This window comes from Scomber japonicus, chromosome 21 (assembly GCF_027409825.1).
Source record: "Scomber japonicus isolate fScoJap1 chromosome 21, fScoJap1.pri, whole genome shotgun sequence".
Lineage (NCBI taxonomy): Eukaryota > Metazoa > Chordata > Actinopteri > Scombriformes > Scombridae > Scomber > Scomber japonicus.
In genome coordinates, this window is record NC_070598.1 from 14396422 (window position 1) to 14415462 (window position 19041).

Consider the following 19041-nt stretch of genomic DNA (forward strand, 5'->3'; position numbering starts at 1 on the left):
CAGCATGCATGAAAAATGTTAAATGCTCAGAATCTATTTAAATCCTCCCCACTTCTGTGTAATGCATTCAATGAGCTTATTAAAAGGTCATAAGAATATAACACCTCTAAGGACACTACAGGGCTTTTGTCCTATGCAGTGTTTGATCTTCACGTATCCTTTTAAAATCACTACCAAATCCATTATAACTCGACATAATATTGAGTAAGAAATAAAGCCCATCAAATCAGAAAATAATTGTTCCGCTCATTACCATATTTGACAGAATGAAAGGAAACCGTGATCTTCATAATCGCTCTTAGGCATGAGGAACAAAAGGTAATTAATGTAAAGGGAGAGCAGGAGAGTGATGAAGAGAGCGGGTCGTGACATTTCTTTAAGGTGACTGCAAGATTCCCAACCTGCAAATTGAAGATATTGAGTTTCTAATAAGCTCATAACCTAGCCTTGGAAACATAATGCAAATCAATCTTGTGCTGCTTAATAATCTTGGTTCACATGTGACTGAATTCACTCTCAAGTAGAACTGAAAAATGCTGATTATTATTATTAAATAGCACTGTGATGTTATTTGTTGCAGCCTGTTTTTCAACCTGCCTGAGGTCTATCTTTCTCACCTCAAAGAGGCTTCATTTATTTTTTGCCTGTGTACAGTTTTTGTATAACCTTTAAATACCTTTTTTTTACTCCCAAGCCAGTGTACAAAGGAGAAACTAGCACACAAATGATGAGCAGTATTTGTCATTTATTCCCAGTTCATGGCCATCCTATTACTTTTTTTTTTTTTACATGGCTTCTGACACCTTTACTGATGCCCACATCTATCACTTAAGTGTTCTTATGCTCTCTAGCGATAATCAGGTTGCTCGTACTGTCTACATGTAGTTCATTCAATGTCGCGTAAGGACAAGCAGCGATATCCACAGTGTAAGCATTTTGTGAAAGTGGTTGTTAAAAGTGGTGTCTCTTTTGTAGCTCTTAGGACTTGCTCTATAAAGACACTAAAACATGTTGTCAAAACCATTTATAGGTCCATAATGTACTTCAAATTGTTCTTTCTGTGCTATCTATTTCTATCAAATGTAATTATACTGTACTTCAGTGTAGCCCGAGCCCCCTCACACTCCTGTACCCGCTCTCTTTATGTCTTTCTGTCCCTCTTGTGTGGTGCCAGTTATACTTTGAGGCACGCCGCCTCTGATTGCTCATTCTGGCTTCATTATAATGTGCAAATAGATTGGCAGACACCATTAACTTCTCATGCTCGCCCAAATGTAACTCAACTAATTGAAATGAGGCTCAAATTACACTGAGGGTGGCAATTTACCCGAAAGTATTCCCCTTCTTGCTGCTCATAGCGTACTATAATAAAGTTATCTACTGACTGTCAGACTTAACAGTTGGCCCAAGAAGACAAGTGACATTGAGTACCTCTCCGGAGCCAGATAGAGTGCCTTGGGGAGACTTTTAAGTGCATGCCTTGTATGGTGGTTGGCTGATAAATTGTTTGGTGACATGTGGTCAATATAACTGAGCAGGATGCTGTCATACTAAATGGATCACTGTCAATGTTTCATATGACATTTGTTAAAAAAAGAAAAGAAAAGGTCTTTTAAATACAAAGATACCAACCACAGAGATTTACTTTTGAAGATGAATAAGACAATAAGTACAGGGTTTTTACTGCATATCAATCCACCAGCGTGACATTCATCCTATTTGACAATGGTGGCATGAAATATGAGCACAGTCCAACAGCGTGTGTGATTGATAATTGCTGTACTGTGGCTGCCTGCCTGCCATCTCCACTATGGCCTGCCAATTCATCAGGCATCAGAGGCAGATTGGGCTGATGACTAATGCCTGCGTCTGTGTGTGACAAAACCACAGCTATACACTTTCTGCTGCAGCCAGACAGTACACTTCTTGCAAATCGGGCTTATTAGCGAGGTGACAGTCCAACTTTTGAACCTTGCAAAATACTGATACAAAGCACATGTCTTAGCAGGAGATAAAGGCCTGGATGAGTACAAATTTCCTCTAGTTAAACAGCAGTAAAACAGAAGCTTTTCTTATTGGCACTCCACATCAGTTTCAGTCATTCCTTATACCTCATCTCACATTTGACAGCCAGGACATCCCCCTTTCCTCCTCAGTCACCAATCTGGGTGTTAGGTTTGAACCTTAGCTGACTTTTAATGACCATATGAGACAAAGTATCTCTCTCCCCTCTCTGACCCTTTATCTCCTCAAGACTGGACTACTGCAACACACTCTTCATAGGGATCCCTGGTAGGAACATCCAGAGGCTCCAGTACAGCGCTGATGTTGAGTGCAAAAACATAAACACATGACACCAGACCTTTTTTCCTTGCACTGCCTCCCTATCCCCTCAGGATTGACTACAAAGTCCTGCTAGTCGACAGGTCCATTAATGGACATCATCTCCCTACCTACAGAAACTGATCATCACCACAAACCTCCATGAATCGAGCCTTCTGCTCTGCTGCACCACGCTTGTGGAAACAGCCTTTCTGACCATCTGAAGGCAGCACCCTAGACTGTTTTGAAAAAGGCCTAAAATCCTTTATATTCAGGAAGGCTTTTTCATCTTAACTCTTATTACTATTTTTTTCATGTTATGTGTTCTGTGTTATTAATGCTGTAGCACTGTGTTCAATGTTTCACTATGAATGAAAACTGTGGTACATATTAAATGTATTATTTTATTTATTATTCAAAGGAAAAAGAAAACGTTTGATGTGTCTAACCCTTCTGACACTTCAAAAGTAGCGCAAATCAGCATCTTAAAGTTTGGCTGCTCTTTGTGGCATTTGCATTTTTCGGCAACACTTTCATTCAAGGATCAACCTTTTAAAAACTGTATTCCTAAATATTTTAAGTATCTATTGCGATAAATTAGCAGGTGTTGCTCATGGCAGTGGTTGTAACCTGCCTGTCTCTGTCTACATACACCAGCCCTTGTTTTAATGAGGTAAGGATATGCTCACTCTCACTGTTCTTTGTTGATTGACTGCCTATTTCCATCCTTCATTCTCAGATAAGGTCTCTTATTAAGCAAATGAGTTGCCGCTCCAGTGGGCTTTGTCATCAGATAGCCGTGACTGAAGGTTAATGACAGTGTTGTCCAATGGGAAATAGGAGTAAAGGGGGGTGAACCTCACCATGCATAACACCCCTCTCTGTACAGTACATGTGCCCTTTGACTTGCTGGCACCTGTCTCCTGCTCTGGGTCCTGACTCCCATGGGCGCACGATCTGTGAGAACAGGCACCACCAGATGCTCAGTGCTAAACAGAAACAACATCATTAATCAGGACAAGCAAAGGTGTCCTTAGTTTACTTTTCTTTTCTGTGGTGTTTATTACAGTAATGTACACATAGAAGGTGGGCTGCTTGTCACACAATAAATTATCAAAGCTAATGCACCTGAGAAGCAGAGCAAGTATAGGAGATGGAGGCTGACCTCCATTTTGCCTCAGGTTATTTTAAATTCAGCACTTTGCAGGCCTGTGATTTACAACACACTTACATAATGTATAGTAAGTGAGTTAGTCCCAGGATTGTACTTTTTATTATTACCTATTGTAATCAAGCTATTGCTAAAATATGTGGTGACAGAGCACCATGACCTCAGAGCTGCTCTCGAAATATCTTTAATGCAGCTCAAATTAATTGCTTTCCCAATATTATTTACTGTTGCCTCTCTGAATAACATTCCCTCTTGTTCTTATGCTGTCCTTCTCCATCAAAGCAAACCAACTAGTGACTGAGGAGTTTACCGTCTCTTTTTGACAAATCCAAACACCGCACCAAAATCTTTTGCCGTGGGTTAATTGCCATGTTTGAAAAGTCGACCCCCTTTGCTGGTCTTGAATGAATCCTTCCTTTGTTTCCTTTGAATCCTTGGGGCTGGCAGCACCAACAGACATTGTGCTTGGCTTGGTGCCTGGTTTCAAGAGAAGATTCTTTCATTTTCAGCAGGCTTTTCCTCCCTCAACAGGGGGATAGAGAGGGGATAGAAGTGGATTTTCCTGTATTACACCAGAAAATCACTCTTTTAATTTGAAAGCTGGGTATTTTTTTTGTCACTTTTTGTCTTTAGGGAAGAAATATGGCAGCTACTCTCAGATGAGCAGCAGGGTATACAGTATATTAAATGTGGTATCTCAGTATTTAGGGGGGAATATATTTGACTAACACCCAAAATAAGTGTGAGGTAGCTGCTGTAGGAGATTTGCATGACTATTACACCTCTAACTGTATTAATTGCAATATTGAAGAGTTATGTCAATAGCTCATAGTAAATCAAGCTTTTGTTAAATTCTAGGGGAAAAAATCGACAACCCTACCCCCAAAAAAACCCCAAATAACCAGCTGATCTTTCAGTGTGGAGATTACTGTTACACTCAGATAATCACTGCAAAACACCACTTTAGGCAACATTTCAGATTTCATCAAACTACATAAACACTGCCTAAGGTTGACTTTTAAGTCGATAAAGCATATTTTGAAAGCATTTTCCCATTCATTGATATGTAAATATGTGGATTACAAGAGACTCTTTATTGTACAAATACCAATATGCTATTAAAGTAAAATGTGAGCCATAAGAACAAAACTGGTCAATCTAACCACCAACGGAATGAGCTGAGTCTACAAGAAGTATGATGTTGCTGATGTGTATTCTAGTTCAAATGATTCCCATGATGTCTGATCAGCTTTTATGGAATCCGTAGTGAGGTACACTTGAGAAATAGTACAACACAGGCCAACGTATTTTGTTAGGAGAGAACAACGCAAGTGCCATAAAGCTAAGGTTAGGTCCGGTATGACGTAGATTCCAACAGGTGATTCATAGAAGAAATGCATAGAGGGCATCATAGTGGGTAAGGTTGTTTTTTATGATATTAATTAATTAATTTTTATGTCTGCCAGGTGTTATCCTGGTCGTGTTTGAGTATCAGTATGTGAATTTGTCCACAGCTAATCCTCATACTGGACTTATCAGCCTTGTAATGTCTGTGTACATTTATGACTGTATGCCCAAGTACCTCTCATGGCTGCAGTGATTCACAGTTTTTGAAAAATATTTTATAACACCACTGACTGCTCTGTTTTATACTGCCATTGACTGCTGACTCCTCACTCCTCTCAACCGGCTGGTAGGTATGGCACGTGATCAACGAGTGCTTCAGCTTGGAATCTTGTTTCCACTAGGGACAACAAATCATGCTGTGTTAGATCAGATTTCAGTACCTTGAGAGCAGGTTGTGTTTTGAATTAAAATAAATATCAATTGATATTTATATACTCCTTATGATTCTATCGTAAAGCTTAGATGTTAATCTTGTTGATGTTAATCCTCGCTATTTTAAAATATATGTTACAACAACAAAAGTAATTTCTGGCAAACAGCTAGGCTAAATACAAGTCTTTCCTGGTCTGTTGCAATGAAGTTTAATCTCATCTATAACAGGAAGATCTGTAGATTAATCGTTATCATATCACATGTTATGATTCACTAAAGTTAGGCACGAGTGACTTGTGCTGTTTTACGCGGCTTGCAGACCAGATTCGCTGCCACATTTTGGATCATCTGCTTGAATGTACATGCAGGGAGACATGCCAGTAAGGTATCACAGTAGTCAATGCTGAGGTTGTGCATAAAGTCATTGTTTTCTACATCATATTGTAAGTATTTAACTATATTAAATGCCAGCTTTTTTGCATCACTAACAGAGATGTGAGCTCCAGAAATCCTGACTGAAATCCTTGTTTTTCACTTGACTACATATAGGACACACTATACTTGCAGTGACTCTTTGCTCTGCAGGGTGGAGATGGTTAGTGTCTATGGAGTGGTGGTTGATAAGTGTGAATGCTGTTGGAATGTCACTGTTGTAGATGCTGCCGCTGACACTAATTCACCAGAAATGGCTTCAAAGAGGCAGTTGTTCCGATGGAAGAGGTCAACAGGAATCATCTTGTCCTCTTGAGTTGCTCTGACACTAAGCACAGCCATCACCCAACAATCATCCCAGCCATTCAGATGAAATGTTGCAGCTGTTGTGTGGCAGTGGCAAAGAAAGCGAGACAAGGAAGAACATCTTCTGTTGGACCTTGAAAAAACTATATTGTGATCAGAATACAGAGACATTGATTTCCAGAAGGAGATGAGCCTGTCAGTCAGTCCTCATCTCCATGCCCTTGAGAGTGTTGACATTTCCAGTGTGATGGTAGATTTTGCTCGTTTCTTACACCCAGTTGCTGTTCTACATCTGCAAATCATTGCTTTTATCTAGTATGCAGGGCAGAGTGTGCCAGTCTCATTATTAATTACTCGCTCAGTGGTTAATTACAACAGATTAATAGGTATATAAAAAATAATTAACAAAATGATTAAGTGCATATTTACAAGACACTATCAATAAAGCAGTTAATAAACAAAATTACAAAAATCATGATGAATCAGTCAATTAAGTATTCATTATTCTGTTTCTCAGCCTTGAATAAATTTCACAATTTATGAATGGAAAAATATTTTTTATAGCTTGATACGGTCTGATTCAACTTTGCAATAAACAACTTATTGAAAGGTGTGAGCTATTTTTTACTGAATAAATTAGAAATGTCTTAAATTGTTTCTGTGATATTTAGAGCCTTATAGTAATGAATGGGAAGGAATCAAGAGCATAGTATCCTTAATTATAATGTGTGCATCCTTATACTTTCTCATGTCACATTAAATTTATAAAAAATAAAATATACAAAATCACATTCTGAATTTGTTCAAATGCTTGAAATGACTTGTTTTTACACTCGCATAGTCATGGGTCTTTGGTCTAAATTTCATCATCTGCATCTTTCTGTTCTAACATGTCCATGTTTGAAGACACCCACTGTAGTAAAAACCAAATCATGTGTGCACACCATCTGCATCCATTTAGCCTGAGAACGCAAAGGTAGAAGTCGCATGATGGATTTTCTTCTTTCTTTGTAAAACATCTATTAGAAAAAAGGTGTATAAAACAGCTGACTTGGTACGCACATTTTCTTTCTATAAACCATGAGAGCAAATTTCCCCAAACATTAACCAAGTAGTTTTTGTTGAACTGAAATTGTGGCTGCCAGAAAGATTAGTCACACAAGTCATTTTGAAAGGCACTGACAAACAGTCTGTTTTATCATTTAGGTATGGGGACTTGTTGCCTGATTCATAACTGCTGACGAGTCAGTGAATTAAATGAAAGATACAAGCAGCTGTTACAGAATGGGTCTCAGATGCCTGTACTATAAGTGCTATGATTAAAGCTTTGCCGATTGATTTAATCATATTAACTTAATTTTACTCCCCATTTCACTCTTTTATTACAGACTTATGACTAGTAAATGATACACAAGAAATTACTTTTTCAATGCTCTTCACCTTCTTTAATTAGAAGTTAATTATTTAAGAAGCTATCTCAGTTAATCGTCAAACCTTGCCACTCAGACATCTTTCATTGCCCATTTGATTAGTGATCATTTGTTCATCAGCTTGGTAATGTTTAATCTGCAGACAGCTGAGTCTGCGACTCAGAAGTGAGCCTTCTGAGAAAGAAAACCCGCCGGAGTAATGATTATGTCGCAAGTTATTGCTCTTTTCTTCTTTCTTTCTTCTGCCCTTTTCCAGATGAACTAAGCTTGCCAGCACAACATCAGTGCTTTGGCCCAGAAGTTCAAACATTTCATCTCCCAGTGAGGAAGAAGAGTAAGCAATTAGACCCATAAATAAGTGAGAAGCCCAAACCCAAAGGGAGCCAGGCAGCCTGTTTTGTCATCGCACTGGGTTCACTACAAGGTCGACAGTTAAATATGGTCAGTCATCCAGAAATAGCAGAATTGTGATGAGGAACAAATGTCCAGCAGTTTGTACACCAAACAATATTGTCAGAGCACACATGCCACAGCCAGTGAATGATCTTTAATCTTTACATACATAAATCTTTAACCATAAATCTTGATGATTTATGTTGATTTATGCATGTTTTATGTATGAGTCCCCATGGCAGCATGCTTTTTACTTTATGAGTTGATCTATTTATAATGCCCACTGTGGACAAAACAAATATTTCTTGTATTATTAAGGCAATTGTCACCCACTGTACTCCACTGTGGAGGATTATTCCAAATGCACAAAGACAAATGTCCAATGTCAGAATAAAATCATGAGAGTTTTGCTGGAGTTCTGATGTGCTCCTGTCACCTTGATTGTTTGGTGCTTGTTCATAAATGGGATCAAGCAAACTATCGAGACTTTTCCAAAATGTCTGTGATATTTGGATTTAAACCCTCCTGTGAACCCATCAGCATCAAATATGATAATCAAGGGTAAATCTTTACTTGGACACATGAGACTTTAAGCTCTGATACAGGGTCCAGTTTAAAAGCGACTTTTTCTGTATCTACTTTGAATTTCTAGAGCTGAACCTGCTGCTTTTCTCATATCAAAACCAATTTATTTCACAACTTGCAAGACCAATCAATTGAACGCTCTTTGTAATTCTTTTCCAGGTATTCTCAACCTCAGATCAGTTTCAAATTCCCATAACCTACATCCACAGAGACCAGTGTGACAGTATGAGATGGAATTTAACACAGACCTGAGAAGGTGGATTGGAGAAGAAAGTTGAGGTCAGAGCACCATGAGGACAAGTATAGCTTCAATACGACCTACTTCTGACTGACCTTTGTTGCCATTGTGTGTTGTATCTTTACAGTATGTACTTCTGTGTGCTGCAACAAAGCAGGGACAGTGGCCCCTGGGACATGGATACAGTATCATGAGGGGCACAGCAGACCAAAAGGATTTCAGCAACTCTTTATCACCTGGGATGGGAAAGGACAGAGCGGGAGGTCACAAAGCTTAACGCATTGTTGTGTTTTTATGTCTCTACTGCTCCCAGTTCTCTGTCATTTTTTATAACACTAGACTTGGTGGCAATGAGGTTGCAGGTGATGTGAGGTTGAGATGAGGAGTGGTGGGAATCAGAGCCTGAACAATACAAGGTGTTTATGCCCAATGTCAATTTTGCTGTTTGAGGCTTTAAGAAATTTGCTAATAATATGTACACAATATACACAATATATGATTTATCCATAAAGAAACAGCTACAACTACAACAATAAAAATCATGTTCATACATTCATGATAGTATAGTCATTATTGTTGTTAATTATAATGGGCTGGTAAGCAAGGTTTCATAGATTTAAAAAAACAAATTACATATTCATTGATTAATTAATTAATTAACAAATTATATTAATCTTAATTAATTACTGCACAGCAAATTCACTTGACTGAAGTGTTGGGGTTCTAGCGTTATAATTCTGAGGAATTAACTGTTGTTGTTGGCAAAACGTTACAGTGTTTATGATATTCAATGCCTATGAGTGTTAACATCTGGGCACTTGGGCAGCATCAACAGACACCATTTTCGCTCCCTTGCCTCAAGCATGAGAAGCGGAGATTGGTGTTGAGTTTATTGAAACCAATTCTATTCATGTTATTACTTGTTATTGCTATTTGGTATTAACTTGCTTATTTTTGGCTTACTGTTTCAAATTTCAGAGAATGTTCTGGCCTTTTCTACAATAAGTAAAATAAATACCAATATTTGTTACTGTCGTCATTAGTTAGTTGGCTATAAGCATACGTAGGCTATTAATAAGACACACAACATTAAGCTAGCTTTTTCAGAAAATAGTTTTAAGTTATTTGGGTCTAGAAGATAGTATATTACATAAAATGTCTTAAATCTCTTATTTTTTTATTATGGTAGGTCCTAAACTTTGAGGTGAATATTTTTCCCCACGGGATTCACTTATTAAAATATGGTTTGGTCTTTGGTTGTGAGTCAGGCCAGCTCTTTCTTTTCTTTCTCTGGTAACTTTTTGATTGGTACTCCATAAACCACCTGCTCTCACAAAAGGTAACAAGATTAAAGAAGTGCACAGAACAGTAAGATGATCCTCAGCTGACAACAGTTGGTCAGGCAGAGGTTCTGAGAAGACACAAAGTCCTCTTATTATGTCTCATAGTTGCTTGAATCTGGATAATGATGTTTTTAGTGCAGAACCACAGCAGCCAACATGAAGGAGGAGAGCAGACTTTAATTTGGTGACTGCTTAGCTGGTGTTTACAGATTTAATGGACTGTTAAAGTGGATGAAAGTTAGATATACTGTATGTTCAGAGCTTCTGAGTGAGTGTCTCTTAATAGGGGAAATTGCTCTGTGAGGGTGAGGCCAACCACAACAGCCTTATTGTTTTACACCGTGTTGTCAAAATGTTTCAACAGTTTCAAGCAAATTGTAATTAATATTTTAATGTTGAATTTAAATGCTTTTTTAAACACATAACACAGCATAATTGTGGGACACAGTTCATTGCATTTGACATTAATTTGATTACTTTATGAGATTTTGAGAAATATCCCTATTAATATTGTCAGGTTAATTACAAACTCATAAAGGTCTTAAAAAGCATTAAACTAGATTGTGAAGCACCCCTTACTTTAACTACACATAATGTTTAATGTAAGAGCTATACAGAGTTGCAAGATTTGTATGTGTTTGGTGAAAAGTGGGCTATTATGATAAAGAGTGAAAGAGTAAGATAAGAGGGATAATAGACATGATTATTTGGCAACCTTCAACTTCAAGCTGTATTACACATTGTCAACTAACTGTAGCCCTGCAGTAGTAGTGGAGCAGGTAGTGAATGGTTGTGAATCTGAAGTGGTTGGTCTTTATAGTTTAAAATACAGTAGTATAGTATGCCATTGTAAAAGAAATACACTTATGCATTGAAAAATAATATGCGTTGAAGTTTATGACAATATTTAAAGATGGGTTGAGCATTGCTGTGACTCTGCCATTAAAATCCTTTAGTTGTGTTAAAACGATCGTGAAGAAACCAAAACCACAAGAAATACATCAAATTACAAGCAGCTGATTTGGAAGAATTCTGAGGGTGAACTTAAATTCACCCAATCCTAACCCTAACCATAACTATTTTCACATGCCATTTTGTCTGAAGCCTCTTGAGAGACATCACTGCGGATAGATTAAACAGTGTAAACAGAATTATCTGCAATGGAGGGGACTTATTTTGTAATCAAGGACAGTCATGATGCATTAGGTAAATTTCATAAGTAGCTTGGTTTTATTGTGTATTGTATTGTAGGTGGTCATTGGACATTCAACCATTATGAAATGGTTAATATGAAAACTGACTGAGTAAGGAAAATGATCAAGTTTGGCTTTATTTGACTCATCATTACTATCATGCATCATAATGATGACTGAAACCAGTTTGCTGCTGTTAGTCCATACTAGAACTGCTAACCATACGTCTGAGAGAGAGGAAATATTTAAACTTTTTATGTGTTTGCTATTGGAATTACTCAAGTTTTGTACTGACTCTTATGTAACTCTGAGAAGGTTCTTTGTGATCCAAAGAATAACCAATTAAATTCTGATAAACGCAGAGCCAAATCCAGACCATACTGTTTGGAAACCTGGAGGGACAACAGTGCTTGAATAATATGAGGAGACAGGGACGCTGTGTGACAGTAGAAGAGGACAGATGGTTAACATTCTTGCCGCACACATAGTTGAGACTGGGGGTAAGCTGATGATAGAAGGATATGGATTTAATTGTAAGGATGAGCAGAATTGTGTGAAATAGGACAGCTCGCCCCAGCAGTTAGGAAGGTATAGTCATTTAACTGAACTTTTCTTTTTCTCCTTTTAAATAAATTCCCACAGTGCATGATTGCTTAAATAAGGAATGGAGTGGATCTGGGGCTGAATTACCTCTAGTGTGTTACTAGTCACCTTGTTGGATTGTGAAAGGACACCAGCATTTAAGATTGGAGAAAAAACAGCAATGACAGTGTTGGTCTCTCAACACTGCAGTAGACTTGTATTACTGCAGTAATGTGATAATTATCCCATCCCTATTAAGTGCTCTCAGGTACTTGGATAAGTGAGCAAACAACAAAGTTTCTTTTTTTTTCATTGCAGGAGAATCTCACAGCAAATTACTGAAGAGAAATTTGCACTGGGAATTGTCACCTTGTTCCCCGCATTAAAATATCCCCTCTCCAGGAAAGTGCTGTATATATAGCTTGTGTATGTACTGTAATTGCATATCATTCTCTAATTTAATTTTTGCATTGAGAAATTACAGTGTTAAGATTACTTAGGGATGCACTTCACACTGTACAGGGCCCCTTTGATACATTCAAATGTCAGTTTGTTAGGTCCACCTAGATTAAATTAAAGCAGTTTAATACAGTCATGAAATAAATCCTTCCTTCATAAAGATTTTGATTAAAAAACAAATAGTTTCACAGAGGTGCACTCAACTTTATTGATATTTTGGAGGCTGCAGTACTGTGCTATTGTAACTTATAATATGTTATATCGAGAGGTGTTTCTAATATTTTGACACCTCTCACTGATATAAATGGGGTGGAGAAAATTAGAAATGTCTCTGGTATAACATAATGCAATTGAAGCCGGACAAACTAAAGCCTCCGAAATTAGTTTTAAAAAACAGTGGACATTATAACCTTCATGAAGGTAGGATTTACTGCAACTGTTGAATTAGGCATGAAGTGGCATGGATGTATACTTTCCATTGCTACAGAAGGATGTCTGTTTCAGAATCACAGTAAAGTCAGATTCTACTCATTCTGATTAGTGACTGTGATTCCAGACTTTCATTTATTCTATGAACAAATTGTTAAAAGGGGGTTACTGCTATTTGCTGATTATGAAGCTGAACTTGGACTATGTCTCTGTCTTTTATGATCGCATAGAGGCTCAAGATAATTCAGAGAAAGATTAAACGTGTGTCCCTGCAACCGAAAATAAAACGGAGATGTCCAAGACAGGAAAGGGAGCTACCCCTCCTCTCCTCTCTCCTGGTGGTCATCTGGATGAAGATTGTTGTAAAGTCATATCCTTTATTAACCACATCAATGACAGAGACATCATCCTGCAGAGGATGAAGGAGACCTTTGAATATAGACAGCCCTTCATCCACAGCCCCAATGAAGCACACACTCTACTCTCAGTGTTTCAAAGGCTGCTGGATACTCAGTGCTGGCAAGTATTAACATCCTTTTCTGTTACCATAATTTATAGGTAAAAGTTTAACAGTTTGATTGTCAGGTAATGTATATTGATCAAAAATGTTCTTAACTCTGTGTTTTCGCAGATAATTCACGATTTTAGCCTCCAGAAATAGCTGACAAACTGCTGGAGAAGTGGCACAAAGGTAATCCGAGAAGCAGAGAGTCTTACTTCCACCCCAGTGCTCCAGAGTTTACTGAATTCTGCCAGGAATCAGTACAATGATGAATCCTCTGAGGATTATCAAGGTATGATTTTGAATGCATTAGATCACACACAGTATTTATAATGGAACACAGACTGAACACGGCACAAAAAGCTTGCATAGATCACACGTAGTAGGTTAAATTGAAGTGCCAAAAGGGAACACAGTTGTGATTAAATAAAGCTGATGCCAGACTTTTATGCTTCCTACAGAGTGTGACAGTGATATGGCATCTTTCCTACTGCCCTTGCATGTCCTATCACCTCAAGCCATGAAAAAGAAGACAGTGAAGATCAGCACCTTGGGCCACCTTATGTTTTACCAGGTATGCACTGGGCTACAGTATATGCTTTGAACAACATATGTAAGGCTAAAAGAACATATTACAGCTTTTCCCCCTCAGTTGTGCAGGAGCCCATAAGAACACCTTGAGAACCAGGAGGGGCATCAGCAGCCACACCTTCTTGCTCCTGGGACCAGCAAGCAGGCCATCAGCATCGTGATGGATAAGAAGCTCATCACCGGCCAGAGAACCACTTCATTGGCAGTCTTTGATTATTACTATTTAAAGTGCACTTTGTTTTCAGTGTAAGCTATAACGATGCTCAGCAACCTGAACACATTCTTCTAGACAGCAAGTGTACAGTATTGATGTCGACACCACTAAAGAAAGCCCAAAGGTAAAAGAATGAAGAGCCAAGTTCATGAACAGGAGCAAAGAGCCAAGTTTCTGAATAATGTATAGGTGTCACACTTGTAGATCATTGCATGGTGTACCTAGTGCATTTATTCAGTACATTATGTTTTTGCATGGGTTATATCCTGGCAAAGATGTTGGACTTGGTATTTTAGTGAGAAATGGTTTGTTGTTGAACCAGTGGAAATGTGTGAGATGAATGTAATTCAAAGAGTCAGCGTTTTATAATCAGACAAATGCTTAAAATCCACTGCTACTGTAGTAATGTGTGCATACATTAACAACTCATTGAATATCTTCAACTCCACTAACAAGCCATTACATTAGCTAGTTTTGTGGTAAATCAAAGAACTGATTTAGTAACATAAACTGCAAGTGATCATTTACTCACCAGAAATGTCTCACTGACATAAAATACATACATCAAGTTTGTCAATGAGCTATAGGCTACACCCCTGAGTTACTGTGAATGTAGTTGCTAGCAAAAACATGACACAGGTACTGCAGACATGAGTGCTGTTGGGTTTATTTAGGTTATACAAAGAGGAGAAACGGTGGGGCATGGTGTATTAACATAGTGGTAATGTATTTAACATGTAAAAAAGTACCTTAACATACCCAAAAGACTCCATTCTGCTCTGTCAGTGCCTAACTGTGAGGCTTTCATTGAACTCAGGGATGAAACCCTGACTATAATAGTTACTGAAAAATAATGCTATAATCTTTGCAACAGGGATTTGCAACATCTTTGGAAAGCACTGGACGCCTCCTGTCAATAGCAGCATCAGATGAGAAAACACTTGTGTCATACTGAGAGAAAAGAAATACAAGTGTTGTTGTCTAATTTGGACATTTGAGAGTCAATTTTACTCAACTGCACATAACCCTTTCCCTATCCCTTTACTTTCACACTTTCACACTATGTGTAACCCAGTGAAATAAGGAGACAAAAACATGTATGGCAATTTCATGGCTGTTGTATTTCCTGTGAAGCCACAATTAATTAGAAATTGTTTGAATGTGAATAATATCTACAACAAACTCATTACAGGCTTACAAATCACATTAGCAGCTAACAATTATTAATTTCTCACAAAAAACAAGACCTTATTGACATCTTGATTTTAAGGGTCGTTCCTTGATGGCAGAAAAACCTTGAAAGTATGTGAACCTTGCCAAACTCTTGTTTTTTAGCAATCAGAAAACAGCATGTTTGCCTTGGGACACAGGATTAGTGGGAAAGTAGAAAATGGAGTTGAGAAATTGTAAGAAAGCATGGCTGGGTGCTGTTAGCGTGTTGAGCGATGAGTTCTATTAGTTAACCAATTACAGGAACATCTGAATGAATAGCATAAAGATATAGAAAGCTATTCATCATGTGGAGCTACAACAACTCTGTAGGTACAGTAATATGGGAAATACCCATTCATCTTAAAACTCACTGGAATAGTGATGTGTGTCTAGCCCATTTCAGTCTGTTGTCACTTCTCTGTAATCTTTAATTTAATAATGGTTTCAATGAGGATTGTGGTTAAATATTGATTGAGCTGGTAAATGCTTTTATTATACAGTGATGTCATACAATATTGGAGTGGATTGGGATTCTTTATTAATTAGCAGTATGATCCATTTCGTCTGCCCATCTCTTCTCTAGCTTCAATTTCTGTGAAACCTATTTATCCCATTGATTTCTCATTAGAAATGAAATTACAGTGCCTCCACATATTTCTTTTTCTTTTTTTTTTTTCTGTTTGCGGTTTGATCTTCCTAGGAGATTTGGGTTTGTAATGAGTTCTTACTCCAATGTGCAACAGTGACTCACCCAGAAAAGCCTCACATTTGCACTCTGATTCAGTTTCACCGCTGACCCTTTCTGTTTTGCTGTGTGTGTTTGCGTGAGTGGAAGGGGCGACAGGAAGGAGATGGAGAGGTAACTTCAGATATATACTGTTAGCCACACAGACATTTGTGTCTTCTGTATAGCAGACAGCTCCAGCGTCAGCTATGAGTCAGCCATCATAATGACTTCAGACCCTCAAAACCTCGATGGCACAGACATGTTCATATTTGGGCCACAGTGTGTGTCATATATTCAACATCGCCAGTCCAGCACATCACGTTGGGGCTGTCCGTGTTTAATTCAAAATTCAAACTAACATTCACATAGGGGAAAACATTCAATATGCAATCTGTAAACATTTGTTTCATTTCCACATTCTCAGTAAATTCAAAAACCTTGTACTTCAGTAGGGGGACATTCCCAAATGACTATCTGACACATGTCTTGTTGGACTTTAAGTAAATTAGGTTGTTGTTATTGTCTTTGCTAATGTGGGGAAGCATTTTGGATTTGTCACCATCAAATAACATATGAAAATCATTGATTATGATAAGGCTATTTTCTGATTTCACAGTAACATGTCACTCAAGTTAGGCATTCCAACTTAATTGGTGTGGACAGCTCTACATCATATTCAAAACTAAATCAAATGGAAACATATCATTAGCCGTTTACCAACAGACCAGTTATTCAAGATGATTATCATGTGTAATATGAAGTATTTCCTTTATGTTTGTTCTCACTTTGTTGAGTATTAATTGTATTGGGAAGCCAGTGAGCGTAATATTTGTGAAAATCCCTTATTTCTCTTTTGAAATGGTAAGTGATGTTGTAAATAGTGCATGGTAATGATAATGAAGCAAAGCTGTAAAAGAGGAACAGTTTTGCATTTGGAGAGATGCCACTGCATAAATAAATAAAGCTTGAATCTTTTAAAGCCTTATAGTCTTACCGCCAATAAAAATATTATATTCAGGCTTTTAAACTGCATTTTTAGCCATAGTTACTTACTGCCACTTCTTGTTGTGTGTGTGTGGCCGTTCATAAATAATCTCAATGCGCCTCATGTTTCTGCATGCACGTATGTACCCGCATTCATAAATTGCAAGTGCCCCCACACCATATCCTTTGGCCCCAATAATTTGAGTTTGATTGTACGTCTGTTTCACTCAACACGGAGGTCTGCACAGATAATAAATAAGGGGAGGTAATATGGATGCAGACACTAAAACATGAATCTCTGAAAGAGCCAGCACTCAACTGCTCAATTTCAGCTTTAATTTGTCTCCCACATGGTTGTAACAACAGTGCACAACCATGTTTTATCCTGCCATTGTCTACTACAGGCAATCACACAACACACTTTGCTATTTGAAACACATCAAGTCAAAGTGACAACCTAATCTCACAGAAATACATGAAATGACTACAACCTCTTAACACTACACTATGTGGTGCCACTGGTCCAGATACAATACCAATGGAAATTCTAGTAGGATCCTTTGTTGCAGTGGACAGATGAATGCACTGGTTCAACAACTTCACACAATGGGCATTGGTTACTGTTGTTTTGCAGTCGAGAAAAGTTTTTTTATTGTTATTTTTATTGTAATTTAACTGAATAATAGTGCCTTTGCCTTTGTACAATTTTTTGTTTCCTAAAAAAATTTTGTTGTGTGTCAGTTAAGAACATCTTCTGATGCTGGATACATCATCAGTAATGTTCCTGGGATCATCGGGAGTCTTTCAACATTATACTACCTCCCCCAGGTGACCCAGCAGAGGCTGATCAGACCCCTGTTTCAATGTGGGAACAACTATCTACTTTGCACCCATGTAGGGGCTCTTTCTGCCACGCTGGTGGTCTCACAAATGGCTGCTCTCTTATTTTTTTCCCCAGTACCCACTGTGCAAAGGGCTCTAACCACTGAGAAGGCAGTAAGATATCAAGCAAATCCTTGACATCCAACCCCTATCAGCAGATATTTCCCCTTCCATCCTGAGTCTCTGCACTGGCTCATAAGATCTTTATACTTGGCCAGTTTTCACTCATAGGCTTCATTCAGGCTTTCCTCCCATGGTACCATCAGCTCCAATAAGATGACATGCTTGGTGGAGTTTGACCAGAGAATCACATCAGGATGTAGGGTGGTGATGGTGGCAATGTGCTGGGAGAAGTTTAGCTGCATCACCAGGTCCATTAACATCTTGCAGTCTTTTTCCGAAGCCAAGATTACCTAGTGGCAGGTGTTGGTTGTTCCCCACTTCTAACAAAGTTGACCCTGCTGCCTGGAAGTATTTTCCCCACTGTCAATTCCCATGCTAAGGTTTTTTTAATTAATGATATGATATCCTCAACGTTTCTGGATATTGATCATGAGTTTTTATTATCTGTCCTTCGATTCTGAGAAATCAAGTTGTTGTTTTTTGTCAGTTTTGGGTAGTGGATGGCTACATTACCCATGATGGTCAGCCACCACTGCAATGAAGAAAAAGGCAGTCTACTTTGCATTTTGTGTGCACCTGGTTCCTCCACTCTGCACACACATAAATATACCATTTTAAAATTAGCAACTTCCCTTTTTATAATCACAAAATAACAGAGATAGTGGCATTTGAAATTGGATAATTGTGATTGCAGCCAATCAGTAGCAATGTGAAAGGGAATGAAGCCCACCCACTGCAGATAATCCAAAACAGCAGTCGAACAAACTAAGTCCACTCACAACACAATACCCTAAATCTAACCTGCTTATGCACTAAACAGGATAAAGATGGGATTGAATGGACTATGTCATGCTGTCATATAATCCCAAAGCTAAGAATCATAATGATCCAAAAAATCCTCTAGGCTTGTGTACATAGTAGCCTGTAAGTCCTTTTCTGAACCCTTCTGGATATGCTTATATGCCTAGGCAGCTTTGCAGCCTGGTTTCATCCCCTGATGATAATTAAAGTTGACCTCACAGAGCACACACACTGTAAACAACAATTACAAACAATTTAACTACCTACTATCACTTTATTGGCTGAGGACCTTCAGTAATAGGGCTCCACTGTCATAAACACCTGGAACAAAATACATGGAAAT

At 38.2% G+C, this 19041-nt stretch overlaps 1 long non-coding RNA gene across 1 annotated transcript in view; it reads right to left on the minus strand.

The window, feature by feature from the left end:
* Positions 1–18480, minus strand: part of LOC128382743 (uncharacterized) — a 47191-nt gene extending 28711 nt beyond the window's left edge. Inside the window, exon 1 of the long non-coding RNA XR_008323807.1 lies at positions 18411–18480. This is a non-coding gene — a long non-coding RNA (uncharacterized LOC128382743). The remainder of the gene's footprint in view (positions 1–18410) is intronic.
* Positions 18481–19041: the final 561 nt, after the last annotated feature.